General features: G+C 48.0%; 1 protein-coding gene across 3 annotated transcripts in view; it reads right to left on the reverse strand.

Annotated features, from left to right (window-relative positions):
• The window catches only part of hs3st1l1 (heparan sulfate (glucosamine) 3-O-sulfotransferase 1-like1), a 204,765-nt gene that overhangs the window by 99,880 nt on the left and 83,092 nt on the right, over window positions 1–21,793 (reverse strand). Inside the window, exon 1 of one of the 3 annotated variants that reach the window (XM_078412875.1) lies at window positions 12,899–13,013. The exons of the other annotated variants lie outside the window; for them this stretch is intronic. The gene's annotated coding sequence lies outside the window, so the exon portion shown is untranslated. Of the gene's footprint in view, window positions 1–12,898; window positions 13,014–21,793 lie in introns of those variants that run through there. 3 annotated transcript variants of the gene reach the window in all.

Consider the following 21,793-nt stretch of genomic DNA (forward strand, 5'->3'; position numbering starts at 1 on the left):
CCTTCTCTCCAGAGTTACTCCAGCATTTTGTGTCTATCTATGGTGTAAACCAGCATCTGCAGTTCCTTCCTGCACATAAATAATTTCTAATGTCAAATTGAAGTATTTTAAATTGGGTTCCGAGATATAAGAGATCGCAGATGCTGGAATCTTGAGCAAAATACAAAGTGCTGGAGGAATTCAATAGATCAACAGTATCTGTAGAGAAAGGTAGGCTGGTGATGTTTCAGGCAGGGATGTTTGTTCAGATTAATCGAAGCGGGGAGTTGGAAATATGTGTTGGAATCAATTTCAGCTGGCTTAATCAAATTACACCAGTTGCCAAAGTGAAAAAAAAACACTTGTCTAAACTAGTGCGATTCGTAGTAACATTGTAGTATATAAAAATTAATTTACCAGCTTGACATATTTTTCAGGCAAATTTGCGAGCAATTTTTCATGAAAATCTGCCCTACGGAAACATCATGGGAATTTTTATTTCCTGTTCGAACCTTTTACTTGCTATTTATTGCTATTGGAAAGGAAGTTGCAAAGACATTAAAGAGGCATAAAATGTCAATGAAAAGCCTACAGGATGTAGTACATTTGTCTTACACAAAGCGTTTCAGCAATTTAGCCTCTTTACACCTAAACAGCTGTGCTGTGTAAAGGCCTGTAATGAACAATATATGACTATTGGCACAAATCACACGACACAGCAACGGCCTTATTACTGGTGTTCGACAAGCTGTGCAATTATGTTGTACAAATCTCAAAACCTGCTGCTCAATGCGCCAACTGGGAATTATTGGGATAATGAAGGGGGACAAAGTGCTTCTTGCTACTTTAGCACAGCCACTCTCTTGTAAGCCTGACACGAGTTCATTCTTGTCGATACCTGCTGCTGGTAGCTGGCGAAAGCACATTTTTCCTGACGATGCATTTCCTAATTAGCTGTGACACAAGTTTTGGAGGGCAGAAATGTCCAATAACTAATCTGCAGCTAGAATTGCTGGAAGCCAATTCTCCACTCAAATGGCGAATTCATTCTTCCAGTGAAGTAACATTTTGAACATAATTATACCTTGTGTTCTGAGGTAGCTTTAACTATTTCCATTTCTTGGAATGGCGAGTCTTCCATCACATGCAGAATTTACATTTTGTTTACATAATGTGTGGCTTCTCTACGAGGCTCTTACCAAAGGGTTTTAGGTTCAATTCTCTGTTCAATATCGTAGTTACTTTGAGATAGTAAAATGGCCAAGACTCTGTATTCTTGATGGAATTGAAAACACAGCAACCAAAATTGGAGACAACCTCTGGTGGCCAGTAGCTAGGTTTAGGTTTAAGTTCGTTCTTGTCACATGTACCGACGTACCATTCAGAAGCCTGATGACAGAGGGGGAGAAGCTGTTTCTCAGTCTGGTGGTGCGTGTTTTCAAGCTTCTGTGCCTTATGCCCGACAGGGAGAGGAGAAGAAGGAATGGCTGGCGTGGGACAAGGCTTTTCAAGGCAGCATGAGGTATAGATGAATTCAATCATGGAGAGTCGGATGTGTGTGATGGACTGATGGGGCACATCTACAACTCTCTGCAATTTCTTGTAGTCTTGGGCAAAGATATTCCCAAACCAACCAGCATGGTGGCACAGCGGTAGAGTTGCTGCCTTACACAAAATGCTGGAGTAACTCAGTGGGACAGGCAGCATCTCTGGAGAGAAGGAATGGGTGATGTTTCGGGTCGAGACCCTTCTTCAGACTAGTTAGGGAAAAGGGAAATGAGAGATATAGGCAATGATGTAGAGAGATAAAAAACAATGAATGAAAAATATACAAAAAAGTAACAATGATAAAAGAAACAGGCCATTGTTATCTGTTTGTTTGGTGAAAACAAGAATCTGGTGCAACTTGGGTGGGGGAGGGATGGAGAGAGAGGGAATGCCGGGGTTATTTGAAGTTAGAGAAATCAATATTCGTACCAATGGGCTGTAAGCTGCCCAAGCAAAATATGAGACGCTGTTCCTCCAATTTGCATTTCCCCTCACTCTGACAATGGAGGAGACCTGGTACAGAAAACTCGGTGTGGGAATCAGAAGGGGAATTAAAGTGTTTAGCAACCGGGAGAACAGGTAGGTTCAGGCGGACTGAGTGAGACGATCACCCAGTCTACTTTTGGTCACGCTGATGTATAAGAGTCCACATCTTGAACAACGGATGCAGTGGATGAAATTGGAGGAGGTGCACGTGAACCTCTGCCTAACCTGAAAGTACTGTCTGGACAGAGACGAGGGAGGAGGTATAGGGACAGGTGTAAGAAGGAACTCCAGATGCTGGTTTAAACCAAAGATAGACACATAAAGCTGGAGTAACTCAGCGGGACAGGCAGCATCTCTGGAGAGAAGGAATGGGTGACGTTTCTGATCGAGACCCTTCTTCAGACTGGTTAGGGATAAGGGAAACGAGAGATATAGACGGTGATGTGGAGAGATAAAGAACAATGAATGAAAGGTATGCAAAAAAGTAAAGATGATAAAGGAAACAGGCCATTGTTAGCTGTTTGTTGGGTGAAAACGAGAAGCTGGTGCGACTTGGGTGGGGGAGGGATGGAGAGAGAGGGAATGCCGGGGCTACTTGAAGTGAGATAAATCAATATTCACACCACTGGGCTGCAAGCTGCCCAAGCGAAATATGAGATGCTGTTCAGGTGTTGCATCTCCTGCGGTTGCAGGCAAATGTACCTGTCTCTGTTGTGACTAGGGGGAGGGGGAGCAAGGGCGGAGCTGTGGGGTACCGAGGAGACATGAGTGAGGGCCTCATCTATGATGGGAGAGGGGAACCCCCGTTCCCTAAAGAATAAGGACATCTCGGATGTCCAGGTATCCCTAAAGAATGTGGACTAACTGTCGGCGTGACATCAACCGTCTCAACGTTTCACTCCCTGTACCTTCTCCAACCTCACCCCCTCTGAACGAACAGCTCTCCGCTCACTCTGCAGCAAGCCTGACATTATCATCAAACCCACCGACAAGGGAGGTGCCGTGGTAGTCTGGCGAGCTGACCTCCACCGCACTAAGGCCAGACGCCAGCTCTCAGACACCTCCCCTACCTATCCTTGGACCATGACCCCACAGATGAGCACCAGGCCATAATCTCACAGGCCATTTCTGATTTCATCACTTCTGTCTGTCTGTCTGCCTTCCACAGCCCCCAACCTTATCGTTTCCCAGCCCCGCACAGCCCGGCTTTACCTTCTCCCCCAAAATCCATAAACATTCTTGAGGGAACGGGGGTATTCCCCTCTCCCATTATAGATGTCTCCTTGGTACCCCGCAGCTCCGCCCTTGCTCCCCCTCCCCCCAGTCACACCAGAGACAGAGTCACCCTGGTCCTCACCTTTCACCCCATCAGCCGTCGCATACAACACATAATCCTCCGCCTTTTTCGCCACCTCCAACGGGATCCCAACACTCGGCAGAAGGCAGAGCTATAATCGATCAATAAGTCTCATTTCGGAGTTCTTGATATCTACTTGTTCCAGAGATAAGGTTACGTGCAGGGAGATGGCACCTGCCGTGGCTTGATGTGGCAGTGAACAAACTGAGGTGGATCACGGCTGGCTGGCTGTGAGGCTGGAGTGCCACCACCAGTCTCCCGCAGTAACCATTCTGAATTAGTATCCCAGCAAATATGAGTAAAATCTTGTATAATTGCCATTGCTTCCATCCCTATCTGAATACAATGTGTTTTTGTTTTTAGTCAGGGTGTGTGATACACCTGAAAACTCATGAAGTAACTAAATACTCATGAAGTAACTAAATACTGCTCCAACTCAGGTTGGTGCCAGGGGTTGTGGGGAGAAGGCAGGAGAACGAGGTTAGGAGGGAGAGATAGATCAGCCTTGATTGAATGGCGGAGTAGACTTGATGGGCCGAATGGCCCAATTCTGGTCCTATCACTTATGAACTGATGACTCAATCAGTGTAAAACGAACTGACTTCCAAGGCTTTTCTTACAATCCCCATGCACTGTTTAGTAATCTTTACCACATTGTCCTGGTTTACCGGGACGGTCACGGTGGTGCAGCGGTAGAGTTGCTGCCTTACAGTGAATGTAGCGCTAGAGACCCGGGTTCGATCCTGACCAAGGGTGCTGTCCGTACGGAGTTTGTACGTTCTCCCCGTGACCTGCGTGGGTTTTCTCCGAGATCTTCAGTTTCCTCCCACGCTCCACTAGGTGTAAATGTAAAAATTGATTGTCCCTAGTGGGTGTGGGATAGTGTTAATGTGTGGGGATCGCTGGTCGGTGCAGACCCGGTGGGCCGAAGGGCCTGTGTCTCTAAACTAAACTACCTTTCATTAATACTCGATGACATGGAATCAACGCTGTTGTAAAGTCAGGGAGGGATTGAAGATGAAGGCAAGATTGAGCCAGTGCATGACAACTTTGCATGGAGGCCCCAACGGATAAGCCTACATCGCTTGCAATACATTTGGCATATTAACGGATCATCCCTGGAAATGACTGAAAAACTGTAAGGTTGAGCGTCTTCTGTGCGTTTCCGTGAATGGATGCAGACCATTTACAGCTCCTCATTGATCTAAATATGTCGTTCTTTCGACATGAAGTCTTTTGTTAAGGTTGTCACTCTGTTGATGGAGTCTTCTGAACATTCCCCCAACTGCCTGCTTCCACATTGACAACCATGGTTAGAATGTCATCCGTATTACACAAACATTGCGATATTTCCTGGAGCATAATATATATATCGTTGGTTGAAATATTTTAGTTACCGACAGTATCTTGGTCTACAAATACAACATAGTGAGTGCTATTTGTCAAGTAGTGATAACCACCCATTCTCCACCAACATAAAACTGGGCATACATGTGGGGCAGATGGGACAATGAAGACATTTGCTACTGCAAACTCAGCAGTTTTCAAATACACAGGACGTGGTTAAAATCCAAAGTGCCAAATGTCAACTTGCTCCCGGTGGTGATGGGAGGCTTATGCATTCACCTATGCTCCTCCGATGTTGAGAAAGGCTGAGCAGACACATCATTGGGGTTATCAAGTGGGCACCTACTTTCATCGACGTTTCGCTGATTGGACCCACGACGTCTCCAGTAGGCTCAGCAGTGCATTCTGGCGTCCCAGAACCACCCCCCTCTGCATCTGCCTAGCCGGCTTATTTGGGAGAGCAGATGGGGTCTTTTCTCTTCCGCCAGAGCCACTGGCTACTCCGCTCTGCCACCCGTGATGTTTCCTTGATGGCCTGGCGTAGGGCTTGTCTGCTGATCCCCAGGTCCTACATCAGTCTTACGGTAGATGCTGCCACAAATCCTCGACATCCAACTTCTACCGGGAGTGGATTACGCGTCAGCCAGAAGGGTCTCGACCCGAAACGTCACCCATTCCTTCTATCCAGAGATGCTGCCTGTCCCGCTGAGGTACTCTAGCATTTTGTGTCTATCTTAGATTATTATTATTTCGTGTCATCACTCAACTGTTTGCCAATAGCGAGCAAATTTTAGTAACTTGTGGCTGGCCTCTGCAAGATCCTTAACAGTGCATGTGTTGTGCAGCACGTCACAGCTCAGGAGATGTCCCATAGTCTGGAGGCCCCGTCCACACTGGCAGTCTGCCGCATCTTCAGTATATCCCCACATCAGCGTGTTCGATTTGCTCCTCCCCACGCCTGTCCGCAGAGTGTTGAGACTGCGCCAGGTTATCTACGGTTGGTCGGTACCTGGTGGAGGTTTCTCAGAGGGATCGATTGCCATGTGAATGTCTTCTGGGCTGTCTACCTTAGATAGGATTATTCCTTGTCACCTTATGTTTCATTAAAGGTCACTTTATTACTTCCATTGAGCAGGTTACTCGGTTGTTTGTTATATATTAATGAATTGGAAGGAGACATAGGTGGCCTGATTAGTAAATTTGCCGATGATTCAAAAATTGGTGAAGTTGTGGATAGGCTGTCAAAAGACATAGCAGAACTGTTGGAAATCTGGGCAGAGAGATGGTTGATGGAGTTTAATCTGGACAAGTGTGAGATAATGGATTTTGGGAGGTCAAATGCAAAAAAGGGAAGCATGCAGTAAATGACAAGACCCTCAGGAGTATTGATGCTCAGAAGGATCTCAGGATGCAAGTCCATAACTCCTTATACACTGATCACTGACAGGCGAAGTGAATAACATTGATTATCTTGTTGCAATGGCACCTGTCAAGGGGTGGGATATATTAGGCAGCAAGTGAACAGTCAGTTCTTGATGTTGACGTGTTGGATGCAGGAGAAATGGGCAGGAATAAAGACCTGAGCGACTTTGGCAAGGGCCAAATTGTTATGGCCAGACGACTGGGTCAGAGCATTTCAAAAAAAAGGCAAGGCTTGTGGGGTGCTCCCGGTCAGCAGTGGTGAGTACCTACCGACAGTGGTCCGAAGAGGGTCAAACCACAAACCGGCGACAGGGTGTTGGGCGCCCAAGGCTCATCGATGCGCGAGGGCAACGAAGGCTATCCCGTCTGGTCCGAACCGACAGAAGGTCTACTGTGGCACAAGTCACAGAAAACTTTAATGGTGGTCACGGGAGGAATGTGTCACAATACACAGTGCATGTATGGGGCTGCACACGGAGGACCAACAGCATATTAGGCAGGTGGTCATGATGTTTTGGCTGATCGGTGTAAGTGCCAATGTTAGAGGATAGGATGGTAAAGGGTGTGTATGGCATGTTTGCCTTTATCTGTTGGGGGCATTCAGTGCGAAGGTTAGCAAGTAATGTTACAGCAGTATAAAACTTTGGCTGGGCCTCATTTGGAATATTGTGTGCAGTTCTGGTCACCGCACCTTAGGATGCCGTGGCTTTGGAGAGGGTTCAGAAGACATTCACCAGGGGGTTACGTGGGTTGTAGTGCATTAGCTATGAAAGGAAGGCTGGACAAAGTTTGAGTGTTGTTTCCTTTGGAACATCAGAGACTGAAGGATATCCTGATGGAAGTATATCAAATTGTGAGATTTTTTTAGATTTAGAGATACAGCGCGGAAACAGGCCCTTCGGCCCACCGAGTCCGCGCCGCCCAGCGATCCCCGCACATAGTGGAGGAGATAGAGACTTTTTCCCAGCGCAGAAATACTAAATAACAGAGGCCATAGGTTTGAGATGAGGGTGGGAAAGCTTGAAGAGATCTACAAGGCAGGTATTTTACAGAGAGAGTGCCTGGAACATGCTGCCATGATAAGTGATCGCAGCAGATAATGTACCTGTAGGAACGTTTATGAGGCATTTCGATAGACATATAAACAGGCAGGGAATAAATGGCTACTACAGATCATGTATGCAGGCAGTTAGCATTAATTAGAATGCCGTCATTGTTGGGACAGCCAAGATGGGCCAAAGGGCCTATCCTATGCTTTACTGGCCGGCACGGTAGCGCAGCGGTAGAGTTGCTGCTTTACAGCGAATGCAGCGCCGGAGACTCAGGTTCGATCCTGACTACGGGTGCTGCACTGTAAGGAGTTTGTACGTTCTCCCCGTGACCTGCGTGGGTTTTCTCCGAGATCTTCGGTTTCCTCCCACACTCCAAAGACGTACAGGTATGTAGGTTAATTGGCTGGGTAAATGTAAAAATTGTCCCTAGTGGGTGTAGGATAGTGTTAATGTACGGGGATCGTTGGGCAGCACGGACTTGGAGGGCCGAAAAGGCCTGTTTCCGGCTGTATATATATGATGATGATGTTATAGATTCTATATCTGCTGTAGGTATCAGCCTGTTACTCTACACCACTTTTACCATTGAAGCTTGATTAGCTTTTCTTCTGAGTTTTCAGTGCAAAGGGGGATGGATGGGTTTGCAATGGTTTTGTTCGCCATTTGCTTTTATACACATTAAAAAAAGACACAAAGTGCTGGGGTGGCTCAATGGGTCAGGCAACATCTCTGGAGGAGATGTTTCAGGTCAGGACCCTTGTTCAGACTGAACGTAGCAGTGTGGAGAGAGCGGGGAGAGAGGCGAGAGCAAGAGAAGCCAGGTAAGTGATAGGTGGATACAGTTGTCCGCCCATCTGTACAATGTGCAAAGCAGGATGAGTTCATCTGCAGATGATACTAAAGTGGATGGTGATGTAGATAGTGAGGATGGCAATCAAAGATTACAGCAGGATCTTGATCAGATGGGATAGTGAAGTGAGAAATGGTTAATGGAGTTTAATGCAGATAAGTGTGAGGTGCAGGGAAGTCAAATCAGGGCAGGACCATCACCGTGAATGGCAGGGCTCTGGGGAGTGAGGCAGAAACAGAGGGATCTAGGAGTGCAAGTACATAGTTCTTGAAAGTGGTGTCACAAGTAGGCAGGGTGGTCAAGAAGGCATTTGGCCTTCATCAGTCAGGGTATTGAGTATAAAAGTCAGGATGTTACTTTTCAGTTTTACAACACATTGGTGAGGCCACATTTGGAGTATTCAATTCAGTTATACTAACACCATTACAGGAAAAATATTGTTAAGCTGGTTGGAGTGCAGAGACAGTTTATGAGGATGTTGCCAGGAATTGAGGGCCTACGCTATCGAGAGAGATTGGGCTGGCTGGGGCTTTATTCATTGAAGCAACGGAGGATGAGGGTTGATCTTACAGATGTGTCTAAGATCATGAGGGAAATAGATAGAATAGAGTCTTTTACCCCAGAGTGGGGGAGTAACAAACCAGAGGACATGGATTTAAGTTGAGAGGGGAATGATTTAATAGGAATCTGAGGGGCAACTTTTTTCACACAGAGGCTGGTGGGTAGATGGAACAAGCTGCCAGAGGAGGTATAATAAGTATAAGAAAATAACTGCAGATGCTGGTACAAATCGAAGGTATTTATTCACAAAATGCTGGAGTAACTCAGCAGGTCAGGCAGCATCTCAGGAGAGAAGGAATGGGTGACATTTCGGGTCGAGACCCTTCTTCAGACTAATGTCAGGGGGGCGGGACAAAGGAAGGATATAGGTGGAGACAGGAAGATAGAGGGAGATCTGGGAAGGGGGAGGGGAAGAGAGGGACAGAGGAACTATCTAAAGTTGGAGAAGTCAATGTTCATACCACTGGGCTGCAAGCTGCCCAGGCGACTATAACAATATTTAAAAGACATTTGCACAGGTTCATGGGAAGGAAAGGTTTAGAGGGATATGGTCCAAGCATGGGCGGGTGGGACTAGTGATGGGGGGGGGATCTTGGTCAGCATGGGCAAGTTGGGCCAATGGGTCCATACCATATGACTATGACTTTATCTGCCAATTAATCTCCCCTAATCTGTATCCACCTATCACTTGCCTGGCTTTTTCTCACTCCTACCTCTCTTCCAGCTTTCTCCCCACTACGACAATCAATCTCAAGAAGGGTTCTCACCCGAAACGGCACATATTCATGTCCTCCAGAGATGTTGCCTGATCTGCCCACTTACACCAGCACTTTGTGTTCGTTTTTGAAAATCAACATGAGCAGTTTCTTGTGTCAGCTGAACTACTCCAGTATGTCGCGTCTATCCTCGGTGTAAACCAGCATCTGCAGTTCCTTCCCAACATGCTGTTATCAGGCAACTGAATGCTGTTTGTCAGGCAACTGCATCGTCCTACCACAACCAGAGAACAGTGTCCAATCCCTTAATAATCTTACATGTTTCAATAAGATCCCCTCTCATCCTTCTAAATTCCAGGGTATATTATAATTTAAATCTCATTCAACTTTAAGTAAATATCTTTAATGATCGGGGAGAGTTAAAAAAAACTTCAAAAGATCTTCCGAAGAGGGGTCTCGACCCGAAACGTCACCCATTCCTTCTCTCCTGAGATGCTGCCTGACCCACTGAGTTACTCCAGCATTTTGCGATACCTTCGATTTGTGCCGGCATCTGCCGTTATTTTCCTATTCAGAAGATCTTTGTCGCTGTGGCTTTCCTTTCTCTCTCTTCCGCCGAGAAAGGAGCTTGAAAAGCTCAGGTGTCCTGGCTATCAGACTCCTGAACCAATCACCTCTTTCCTGGAGATGCTGCCACTACTCTTAGATAATATTGTATAAAGTACCTTTATTGCCATCCAAAAACATGTTTTTGGACGAAATTACATTACCCACAGTCAACAATGAGAGGCAATAAAAAATAAAGCAATAAAACACACAATCACAAAAACCAACATAAAACAAAAAACATCCATCACAGTGAATCTCCTCCAGTCACCTCCTCACTGTGATGGAAGGCCAGAATGTCTTCTCTCTTACCTGCCGTCTTCTCCCGCGGTCAGGCAGTCGAAATTGCCATATCGGGGCGGTCGGGGCTCCCGACATTGAAGGCCACGCCGGGCGGTGGAAAATCTTTCGGTTACTCAGTTATAGACAATAGACAATAGACAATAGGTGCAGAAGTAGGCCATTCAGCCCTTCGAGCCAGCACCGCCATTCAATGCGATCATGGCTGATCACTCTCAATCAGTACCCCGTTCCTGCCTTCTCCCCATACCCCCTCACTCCGCTATCCTTAAGAGCTCTATCCAGCTCTCTCTTGAAAGCATCCAACGAACTGGCCTCCACTGCCTTCTGAGACAGAGAATTCCACACCTTCACCACTCTCTGACTGAAAAAGTTCTTCCTCATCTCCGTTCTAAATGGCCTACCCCTTATTCTTAAACTGTGGCCCCTTGTTCTGGACTCCCCCAACATTGGGAACATGTTTCCTGCCTCTAATGTGTCCAATCCCCTAATTATCTTATATGTTTCAATAAGATCCCCCCTCATCCTTCTAAATTCCAGTTATTGCACTTTAGATTTTTTTGCACAACTTCAAATCGCACTACAATCTTTGCACCATTTTGCTATTTTGCATTAAGTGTAGTTCTTCATAAGTTCACAGGTTCATAAATGATAGGAGCAGAATTAGGCCATTTGGCCCATCAAGTCTACTCCGCCATTCAATCATGGATGATCTATCTCTCCCTCCTAACCCCATGCTCCTGCCTTCTCCCCATAATCCCTGACACCCGTACTAATCAAGAACCCATCTATCTCTGCCTTAAAAAAATCCATTGACTTGGCCTCCACGGCCTTCTGTGGCAATGAAATCCACAGATTCACCACCCCCTGACTGAAAAAATTCCTCCTCATCTCCTTCCTAAAGGAACGTCCTTTAATTCTGAGGCTGTGACCTCTGGTCCCAGACTCTCTTACTAGTGGATACATCCCTTCCACATCCATCCTTGTCATTCCATAGCATGAGCTTCACTGGTTCCTACACATGGCCCTGGAAATTACCTTGTCCAGAAACTTAACTGAACCAGTCATGAAAATAGGGTGGCTGTAAAATCTAGGCAAAAGCTGGGTATCGTGTGGTGACTGACATCCGAAAATCTTTATAGTACAAGGCAGGAATATGTTAGAATTTGCCTGAATAGAAACAATTCCAAGCACGCTGAATAAGCTCAACACCATTCAGATTAGATTGGCTTCCAATTCTCCACCATTTGCATTCCATCCAATGTCAGCAACACATTCTGCAGACTGCACCTTGTACAAAATGCATTGAAACAATGTGCCACGCTTCCCTTGACATTGCTTCTCAACATTCAACCTCTTTCGTCTTGAATACCACGTGTAGCATCTGCATCCACAAGTGCTCTTGCCAGCCAATTCTCCTGAAGTGGAAATGCAGCCTTTATATGGGTGGTCACGGTGGCGCAGCGGTAGAGTTGCCGCCTTACAGCGAATGCAGCGCCGGAGACCCGGGTTCCATCCCGACTACGGGTGCTGTCTGTACGGAGTTTGTACGTTCTCCCCGTGACCTGCGTGGGTTTTCTCCGAGATCTTCGGTTTCCTCCCACACGCCAAAGACGTTCAGGTTTGTAGGTTAATTTAGATTTAGATTTAGAGATACAGCGCAGAAACAGGCCCTTCGGCCCACCGGGTCCGCGCCGCCCAGCGATCCCCGCACATTAACACTATCCTACACCCACTGGAGATAATTTTTTGTTTACATTTGCCCAGCCAATTAACCTACAATTTGCAAAATTAGCATCCTGGACAATACAGCTCACCCCCTCCATGACACGCTGGTCAACCTGAGAAGCACCTTCAGCAACAGACTGGTTCCACCGAGATGCAGCACAGAACGCCACAGGAGATCCTTCTTCCCTGTGGCTATCAAACTGTACAACTCCTCCCCCTTCTGTCGTGGGGTAGACTGAGACTGACTCCCCTCCCCCCCCCCCTCCCCCTACTCAATCTTTGCACATCCCCCAAGCCTTTCCACTAGTCACTTTAATTTCATGTTTCATGTATTTTTAATGACTGTTGGCAGATCAATTTCCCTCCTGGGATAAATAGAGTTCTATCGTATCGTATCATATCGTATCATATCGTATCGTATCGTATCGGATCGTATCATATCGTATCATATCATCATATATATACAGCCGGAAACAGGCCTTTTCGGCCCACCAAGTCCGTGCCGCCCAGTGATCCCCGTACATTAACACTATCCTACACCCACTAGGGACAATTTTTTTTACATTTACCCAGCCAATTAACCTACATACCTGTACGTCTTTGGAGTGTGGGAGGAAACCGAAGATCTCGGAGAAAACCCACGCAGGTCACGGGGAGAACATACAAACTCCTTACAGTGCAGCACCCGTAGTCAGGATCGAACCTGAGTCTCCGGCGCTGCATTCGCTGTAAAGCAGCAACTCTACCGCTGCGCTACCGTGCCGCCCTACCTTCCACCAGTGAAGACAGAGGAAGATGGAATGGGGTGAAGGATGAAGCTGGTTTCAGGGGAAAGATACCAAAAAATGCAATAAAGTTATACTGATTGCAGGAACAGAGATCAGGCAAAACATATCTCATTCTTGCCCTTCCGATGAGGTCAGAGAAATTATTTCTTGCGCCAAACCTGTTCGTACTGTGATACCGCATGAACTGACCACCTCCTCCCAGGATTGCCACAGAGGGCTCTTCTGAATCCCAGCAGCATCATTAGGGAGGAGAGCTGCCTCCGTTTCTGAAACTGTGCCCATCAGCGTGTATTCCGTAATGCCACTGAGACGTGGAAATCTAAACTGCTCTACTCTGTTGCAAATGAGGTGGAGGAGGAGCAGGAAGTTTCCTCATCGACAGACTGCTGAGGCAATAAAAATCACTCCAAAATCACCTTGTCAAAATAGGAAAATACCGAGTTGATAATCCTGTGCTGTCTGATCGGTTGAAAATGCATTTTTGTTTAACTGTTTAACTGCAGTTTATTCTCTCTTGCGTGGGTTGTGTGGAAGAAATAAGTTAATTGTCGCTTTTAAGATCTGCTCGGAAGGCAGAAATCCCTGCGTTCCAATTAAACGGGCTGTTTACTGATGCTTCCCAATCCTCTGGCAAACCATCAATGCCTCCCCGATGAGAACTGTGTGCCAAAATCAGTAGGGCTTTTCCAACTGCCTCCACAGGAAGTCAGAATACTTAAGTCGTCCATCAAACCTCCTTGTAAAAGCCGAATCCTCTCCTCCAGAGGGAAAGTCCCGCATATTTATTAATAAGCTTGTTTCCAAACAACTTAAAGTGCCAAATAATCGTATTAGAATCATTGTTCTGATTATCACTGCAATGTTGCAGAAGCATATCGTCATAATGAGGCCTGGGAAAAGTCATTCTGCATAAATCTATCTGTAGCTTTAGAATTACTTTGCAGCAACGTTCAAATGTACAGAGATTTAATTAAGGGCCACTATAGGCTCCAAGTGAAATTCCCATCATCCCCAGAGGCGCAGAAACTGCTAAAATATCTCCAAGTCAGTAAAAGATAATCTCTGGAGCTACAGCTCCTCTGCAGTCTGGCGTGTGGCTCTGACACCTCTCCCGTCTTTTGCAAGTCAAATAAGCAGTGACAGGATTGTGGTGGTGGAACATTGCAGTTAACCAAATGTAGGCGGTGGTGAGGATTCATTAGTCGAGGCTTTAACCGTTGCACAGAAGAAGCCGAGCAACCTGCAGGATAAATCTTTGTAACGGAAAGATAAAAGCATCTATCCCAATTTGCACCAGGAACCGCGACGGTGTCAACCCACACTGCTCGAGATTCCAGCCAAAATAACATTCAACACTGCCGTTTACGCTGCAGCACACAGTGTGGGGGGCAGTGAAGTAAAAGACATCAATAATAAATGAAGTCACGTGTAAACTCATCAGGAGAACCGACAATCTCATTATTACAAGAAACTGTAGTTTGTGCTATTTGAAAGAAAGCTCTCCACAAAGGCCGATGGGCTGCATTCAGAATATCTTTGGTCGACATATAGAAAATAGGTGCAGGGGGAGGCCATTTGGCCCTTCGAGCCTGTACGCACCGCCATTCATTGTGATCATGGCTGATCATCCATAATCAGTAACCTTCTCCCCATATCAATAGACAATAGACAATAGGTGCAGGAGGAAGCCATTCGGCCCTTCGAGCCAGCACCGCCATTCAATGTGATCATGGCTGATCATTCTCAATCAGTACCCCGTTCCTGCCTTCTCCCCATACCCCCTGCTTCCGCTATCCTTAAGAGCTCTGTCCAGCTCTCTCTTGAATGCATTCAGAGAATTGGCCTCCACTGCCTTCTGTGGCAGAGAATTCCACAGATTCACAACTATCTGGGTGAAAAAGTTTCTTCTCACCTCCGTTTTAAATGGCCTCCCCTTTATTCAATTTCCAACTTGCGACAATTTCCAACTCGGGCAATGGACACAATTAATGGGATGAAAATCGGGCTTGCTTGGTGATGCTTTGTGGAGTCGGTTCACAGCCCAGTCGGTGAAGGTTAGCATTACCGCCCACTCTAACTGTGAGGAGTCACGGTCTGGAATTAAATACCAACCTCTCAGCAGCTGACTCCAACAGGAACAGCTGTTGTGTAGTGAGGAGGCATTGGCGGGGTAGACAGAATGTGTAGGAAAGAACAGTCTCATTGTCTGCAATTTGTTTTCACCTAGCCCACAGCTAACAATGGCCTGTTTCCTTTATCATTGTTACTTTTTTGCATATATTTCATTCATCTATATACTAAAACTCTTGTTTGTTTGTTTGTTCCTGAACTACAGCCAAAACGGTACACGATAGCGTGACAATTTTAGGCCCACCTTACTCACCGTCGTCCCTTTGGTGCTAATGGAAGAAGTTTCATTGAAATCGGTGTTATATTTTCAAAGTTATTCTCATTTTAAAGTTTAAATCTATCTCCTAGGGAGGGAGGGAGGGGGGTGGAGGGAGGGGCGGGAAGGGAGGGGGGAGGAGGGAGGATAAGGGGGATTGAAGGGGATGGAGTGTGGGGGAGGGGAGGTGGAAGGGGGGAGGAGGGAGGGGAGTAGGAGGGGAGGGGGAGGGAGGGTGGAGGGAGGGGGGATGGCAGGGGGGGGGGAGAAGGGAGGGGGGAGGGAGGAGGAGGGAGGGGGGAGGGGGAAGGGGAGAGGGGAAGTGGCGAGGAGGAAGAGGGGAGGGGTGGAGGGGATAGGGTGGAGGGGTGGAGAGGGGAGAGGGGAGGGGGGAGGGGGGAGGGGGAGAGGGTGCTGCACCGATGCAGGAGAGGTTTGGGCCCAACGGGTCCACTTGGTCTAATTTGTTCTATAGCTCTCTATATCAACGCCTGTATCTCTCGATTCCCTCTCCCCAGACTCTCAGTCTGAAGAAGGTTCTCGACCCGAAACATCACCTATCCCTTTTCTCCAGAGATGCTGTCAGACTCGCTGAGTTACTCCAGCTTTTTGTGTCTATCTCTCGTAGACAGAACTGCTCTGCAGGTTAGCAAACCACTTTGCTGGCTTGCATGGGCATTGTTTAGGGCTACTCCTGTACTGATTCTAGAGTCTGCAATAGTAAGTCTACACATTGCAAGGAATTTCATCACAGAATCAGGCCAGACAACCCATGCTAAAAACCCACGTAGGGATTCCTCATGTCCATCCTATAAGAAAATAACTGCAGATGCTGGTACAAATCGATTTATTCACAAAATGCTGGAGTAACTCAGCAGGTCAGGCAGCATCTCGGGAGAGAAGGAATGGGTGACGTTTCGGGTCGAGACCCTTCTTCAGACTGATGTCGGGGGTGGGACAAAGGAAGGATATAGGTGGAGACAGGAAGATAGAGGGAGATTTGGGAAGGAGGAGGGGAAGGGAGGGACAGAGGAGCTATCTGAAGTTGGAGAAGTCGACGTTCATACCACCGGGCCGCAAACTGCCCAGGCGAAATATGAGGTGCTGCTCCTCCAATTTCCGGCGGGCCTCACTATGGCACTGGAGGAGGCCCATGACAGAGAGGTCAGACTGGGAATGGGAGGGGGAGTTAAAGTGCTGGGCCACCGGGAGATCAGTTGCGTTAATGCGGACCGAGCGCAGGTGTTCAGCGAAGCGATCGCCGAGCCTGCGCTTGGTTTCGCCGATATAGATAAGTTGACATCTAGAGCAGCGGATGCAATAGATGAGGTTGGAGGAGGTGCAGGTGAACCTCTGTCTCACCTGGAAAGAATGTTTGGGTCCTTTGATGGAGTTGAGGGGGGAGGTAAAGGGACAGGTGTTGCATCTCGTGTGGTTGCAAGGGAAAGTGCCCGGGGTTAGGGTGGTTTGGGTAGGAAGGGACGAGTGGACCAGGGAGTTGCGGAGGGAACGGTCTCTGCGGAATGCAGAGAGGGGAGGGGATGGGAAGATATGGCCAGTGGTCGGGTCCTGTTGTAGGTGACGGAAATGTTGGTGGATGATATGTTGGATCCGCTGGCTGGTGGGGTGGAAGGTGAGAACGAGGGGGATCCTGTCCTTGTTGCGAGTGGGGGAGGGGGAGCAAGAGCGGAGCTGCGGGATGTAGAAGAGACCCTAGTGAGAGCCTCATCTATAATGGAGGAGGGGAAGCCCCGTTTTCTGAAAAACGAGGACATCTCGGAAGCCCTAGTCTGAAACACCTCATCCCGGGCGCAGATGCGGCGTAGACGGAGGAATTGGGAGTAGGGGATAGACTTTTTGCAGGGGACCGGGTGGGAAGAAGTGTAGTTCAGATAGCTGTGCGAGTCGGTGGGCTTGTAATAAATGTCCGTCACTAGTTTTTCTCCTGTGATGGAGATGGTGAGGTCCAGAAACGGGAGGGAGATGTCAGAGATAGTCCAGGTATATTTAAGGGCAGGATGGAAATTGGAGGTGAAGTGTATAAAGTCAGTGAGTTCTGCATGGGTGCAAGAGGTAGCACCAATGCAGTCGTCGATGTAGCGGAGGTAGAGTTCGGGGATGGGGCCAGTGTACGTCTGGAACAGGGATTGTTCGACGTACCCGACAAAGAGGCAGGCGTAGCTAGGGCCCATGCGAGTGCCCATAGCTACGCCTCTGGTTTGGAGGAAGTGGGAGGAGTCAAAGGAGAAGTTGTTGAGAGTAAGAACCAGCTCTGCTAGGCGGAGGAGAGTGTTGGTCGATGGGGATTGGCTGGTTCTACGGTCGAGGAAGAAACGGAGGGCTTCGAGACCATCCTTGTGGGGGATGGAAGTGTAGAGTGACTGGACATCCAAGGTGAAAATGAGGGAGTGGGGGCCTGGGAACCGGAAGTTATCCAGGAGATGGAGAGCGTGTGAGGTGTCTTGGACGTAGGTGGGGAGGGATTTGACCAGGGGGGATAGGATGGAGTGGAGGTAGGTAGAGATAAGTTCGGTGGGGCATGAGCAGGCAGAGACAATGGGTCTGCCGGGACAATTGTGTTTGTGGATTTTGGGTAGGAGGTAGAATTTCGAGGTAGGTAGAGATAAGTTCGGTGGGGCATGAGCAGGCAGAGACATTCGAGGTAGGTAGAGATAAGTTCGGTGGGGCATGAGCAGGCAGAGACACTCATGTCCATCCTCGTCCAAACCCATTAATTAGTACTCCATTCCCTTTCCTATGGTTGTATATTATTATCTTCCTGCAATGCTGCCTGGTCTGCTGTCTATTTCCTGTTTTTTACTGTTTTAATTTTAGATTTTCAGCATCTTCAATTTGTTTATGTTTTCATATAATATTTGCTTCTTTGCAGCTGAATTCCACATTTTCTCCAATCTCATTTCCTGAGAGGTAACAGAGTGTATAAAGAATAATGTACAGCTAGGTTGCCAACTTCCTCACTCCCAAATAAGGGACAAAGGGTGACGTCACCGCCCCGCGCCCTGCGGCCACCTGCTCCCGCTCCACCAATGGTGGCCGCCCGGGCCGGGAGGCGGGTTGCTATGCAACCTCCACCAGGCCGGTGCTCTGGCCTCCAGGACTACACTGTCCGGGACGACAGCAGCCCCCCGGCTACAGAGTCCGGGCCTACAGTGTCCGGGCTTACAGCGTCCGGGCCTACAGTACCCGGGGCTACAGTGTCGGGGCCTACAGTGCTCGGGGCTACAGTGTTCGGGGCTACAGTGTCCGGGCCTACAGTGTCCGGGCCTACATTATCCGGGCCTACAGTGCCCGAGGCTAAAGTGTCGGGGCCTCCGGCGCCGTCTGGGCCTACTATGGGGCACGGGCAGTCCCGTACGGGGCAAACCAATTTAGGCCAAAATACGGGATGTCCCGGCTAATATGGGACCGTTGGCAACCCTAAGTACAGCACAGGAACAGGCCCTTTGGCCTACAACATCCGTGCTGAACATGATGCCAGGTTAAACCTACCTCCTTTGTTTCCTTGTGATCCTTATTCCTCCATTCCTGCATATCCGTGTATCTATCTAAAGGCTTCGTAAATGCCTCGATCATATGTGTCTGCATCACCATCCCTAGCAGAGCACTCTGGGCTCCCACCATCCTGTGTAAAATAACTTGCCCCACACATCTCCTTTTAAATTTGACCTTCTCACTTTAATGCTATGCCCTCTCGTCTTCGACATGTCCACCCTCAGGTTAAAGGTTCCAGCTGCCTCCCTTATCTATGCCTCTCATAACTTTATATACTTCCGTCAGGTCTCCCCCTCGCCCCCGACATTCCACAGAAATCAATCCAAGTTTGTTCAACCTCTCCTTATAGCTAATACCCTCTAATCCTTGCAGCATTCTGAACCCTCTCCAAAGCCTCATGTCTTCCTGCTCCCCTGGTCCTTACTTTTCACCCCACCAACCTAATAGGATGAAAGATAAGGAGCAAGGGAACTGGTCTGACATTTCCGCCACCTATAACTTAACCCCAACATTAGTCGCACCGATCCGTCCCTACCCCTTTCTGCTTTTCGTGGAGGCAATCCCTCTGCAACTCCTTGGTTCACGATCTCTTCCCACCCAAACTCTCCCCTTCCCAGGTATTTTCCCATGTAATTGCAGGAAATATAACACCTGGCCATATATCTCCTTCCTCACTTCCACCCAGTGTCCCTTCCAGATGAGACAGAGATTCACATGCACCTCGTCTAACTTTCACGCACTGCATTTAATGTTCCCAATATGGCCCTCTTCAGATTGGCGAGACCAACCGTAGACGAGGCAACCGCTTCACTGAACACTATCGCTCGGTCTGCCAATGCCTGCAAGATCTCCCAGTGGCCAACCAATTTAATTTTCCTACTCATTTCATACCAAACTTTCCATCAAGGGCCTCCTACTATTCCAAAGTGAGGCCAAGCCCAAACCTGAGGAACAGCATCTCTTGGATACCTTGCAACACAGTGGTTTAGTTTAGTTTAGTTTAGAGATACAGCGTTGAAACAGGCCCTTCGGCCCACCGAGTCCACAACGACCAGCGATCCCCGCACACTAACACTACCCTACGCACACGAGGGACAATTTACACTTATACCAAGCCAACTAACCTACATACCTGTACGTCTTTGGAGTGTGGGAGGAAACCAAAGATCTGGCAGAAAACCCACGCGGTCACGGGGAGAACGTACAAACTCCGTACAGACAGCACCCGTAGTCGGGATCGAACCCGGGTCTCCGGCGCTGCATTCACTGTAAGGCAGCAACTTTACCGCTGCGCCACCGTGGCCACCCAACTTTCCTAAAAAGTTTAGGAAGAGATGTGGGACATCGAGGACTTGCTGACAGTGGCAGTGGTTGAGGCAGGTATAATATTGGCACTTAAGAGCATTTTAGATTGGCAATTGGAGATGTAGGGAATGCAAGCATATGGATCATTTGCAGATAGAGATTAGTTTATCTTGGCATTATATTCAGCATGGTCATTGTTGGCCAAAGGGGCGAGCTTCTGTTCCTTGTTCTACATCTGTTCTATAAAATTCATGTGGACCTTGGCTTGACTAGATCGTTAAATATGGCCTGGAATCATAATATATTGGAAGGAGCTGCAGATGGTGGTTTAAACCGAAGATAGACACAAATGTTGGAGTAACTCAGCGGATCAGACAGCGTCGCTGGAGAAAAGGAATAGGTGACGTTTTGGGTCGAGACCCTTCTTCAGACCTGTTTCGGCTCGAGACCTTTTGAAGAATGGGCTCAACCTAAAACATCACCTATTCCATTTCTCCAGGGATGCTGTCTGACCCGCTGAGTTACTCCAGTTTTTTTGTGTCTAGCCTGGGATCATAATTTGATTTGTACTCATGAATAATGTCAGGTTAATGCTAAGACCCTTCACACTAGAGAGAAGGCAAGGTGTGAACTATGCTGCAACGGGGATTTAACTCGTTCACAAGGATTGATCATTGTAGGCAGGTGACTTTCTCTGGCGTGCATTGCAGTGAAACTCCAGACTGTGCCCGAGATTGCAATCCATGCTCAAGGACTCCCAAGGTGGTTTTCCCAATATGTTGCGGTTAGCTCTGTAGCAAAAGCAGATTGTTCTGGCAGCCAGAGTCGTGACTGGAGTAGGAGCGGGGATTGAGGGGAGTCACGTGCATTCTCAGAGCTTCCTGTTGTCCATTCTGGTGCATGAGCTTGGTGAAGGCCTCCCATCGAGCGGTTGTGTAAAAGCTCTCCGGTTGTGAAGCCTAGCATTTACTCCATGTGACTACAAAATAGTTGAACATGAGGCGAGTGATGCCTCTTATGGTTTAGATTTTTTTAAGATTTAGAGATACAGCGCAGAAACTGGCCCTTCGGCCCACCGGGTCCGTGCCGCCCAGCGATCCCAACACACCAACACTATCCCACACCCACTAGGGACAATTTTTTTACATTTGCCCAGCCAATTAACCTACAAACCTGTACGTCTTTGGAGTGTGGGAGGAAACCGAAGATCTTGGAGGCAACCCACGCAGGTCACGGGGAGATCGTACAAACTCCGTACAGACGGCGCTCGTAGTCAGGATCGAACCTGACAGGATCAGGATCAGCGCTGCATTCGCTGTGAGGCAGCAACTCTACTGCTGCGCCTTTCTGGTAAAGGTCAGGGTGACCTTTCTGTCGTGGGCCTCCTCCATTGTCATAGTGAGGCCCAGCACAAATTGGAGGAACAGCATCTCATATTTCGCTTGGGCAGCTTACACCCCAGCGGTATGAACATTGACTTCTCCAACTTCAGATAGTTCCTCTGTCCCCTCTTTCCCCACCCCTTTCCCAGTTCTCCCACTAGTCTTCCTGTCTACTACGACATCCTATCTTTGTCCCACCCCCTCCCCTGACATCAGTCTGAAGAAGGGTCTCGACCCGAAACGTCACCCATTCCTTCTCTCCAGAGATGCCGCCTGACCTGCTGAGTTACTCCAGCATTTTGTGTCTACCTTCTATTGATGAATGTGTGTGGTTCATCACCCCTTGCATCATAACCTGCATGACTTTGCCTCTACACTGTCTGTTTCTCTCTCTATCTCTCTCTCTCCCTCCCTCTCCCTCCCCCTCCCCCCTCTCACTTTCTCCCTCCCTCTCCCTCTCAATCGCC

This window comes from Rhinoraja longicauda, chromosome 16 (genome assembly GCF_053455715.1).
Source record: "Rhinoraja longicauda isolate Sanriku21f chromosome 16, sRhiLon1.1, whole genome shotgun sequence".
Lineage (NCBI taxonomy): Eukaryota > Metazoa > Chordata > Chondrichthyes > Rajiformes > Arhynchobatidae > Rhinoraja > Rhinoraja longicauda.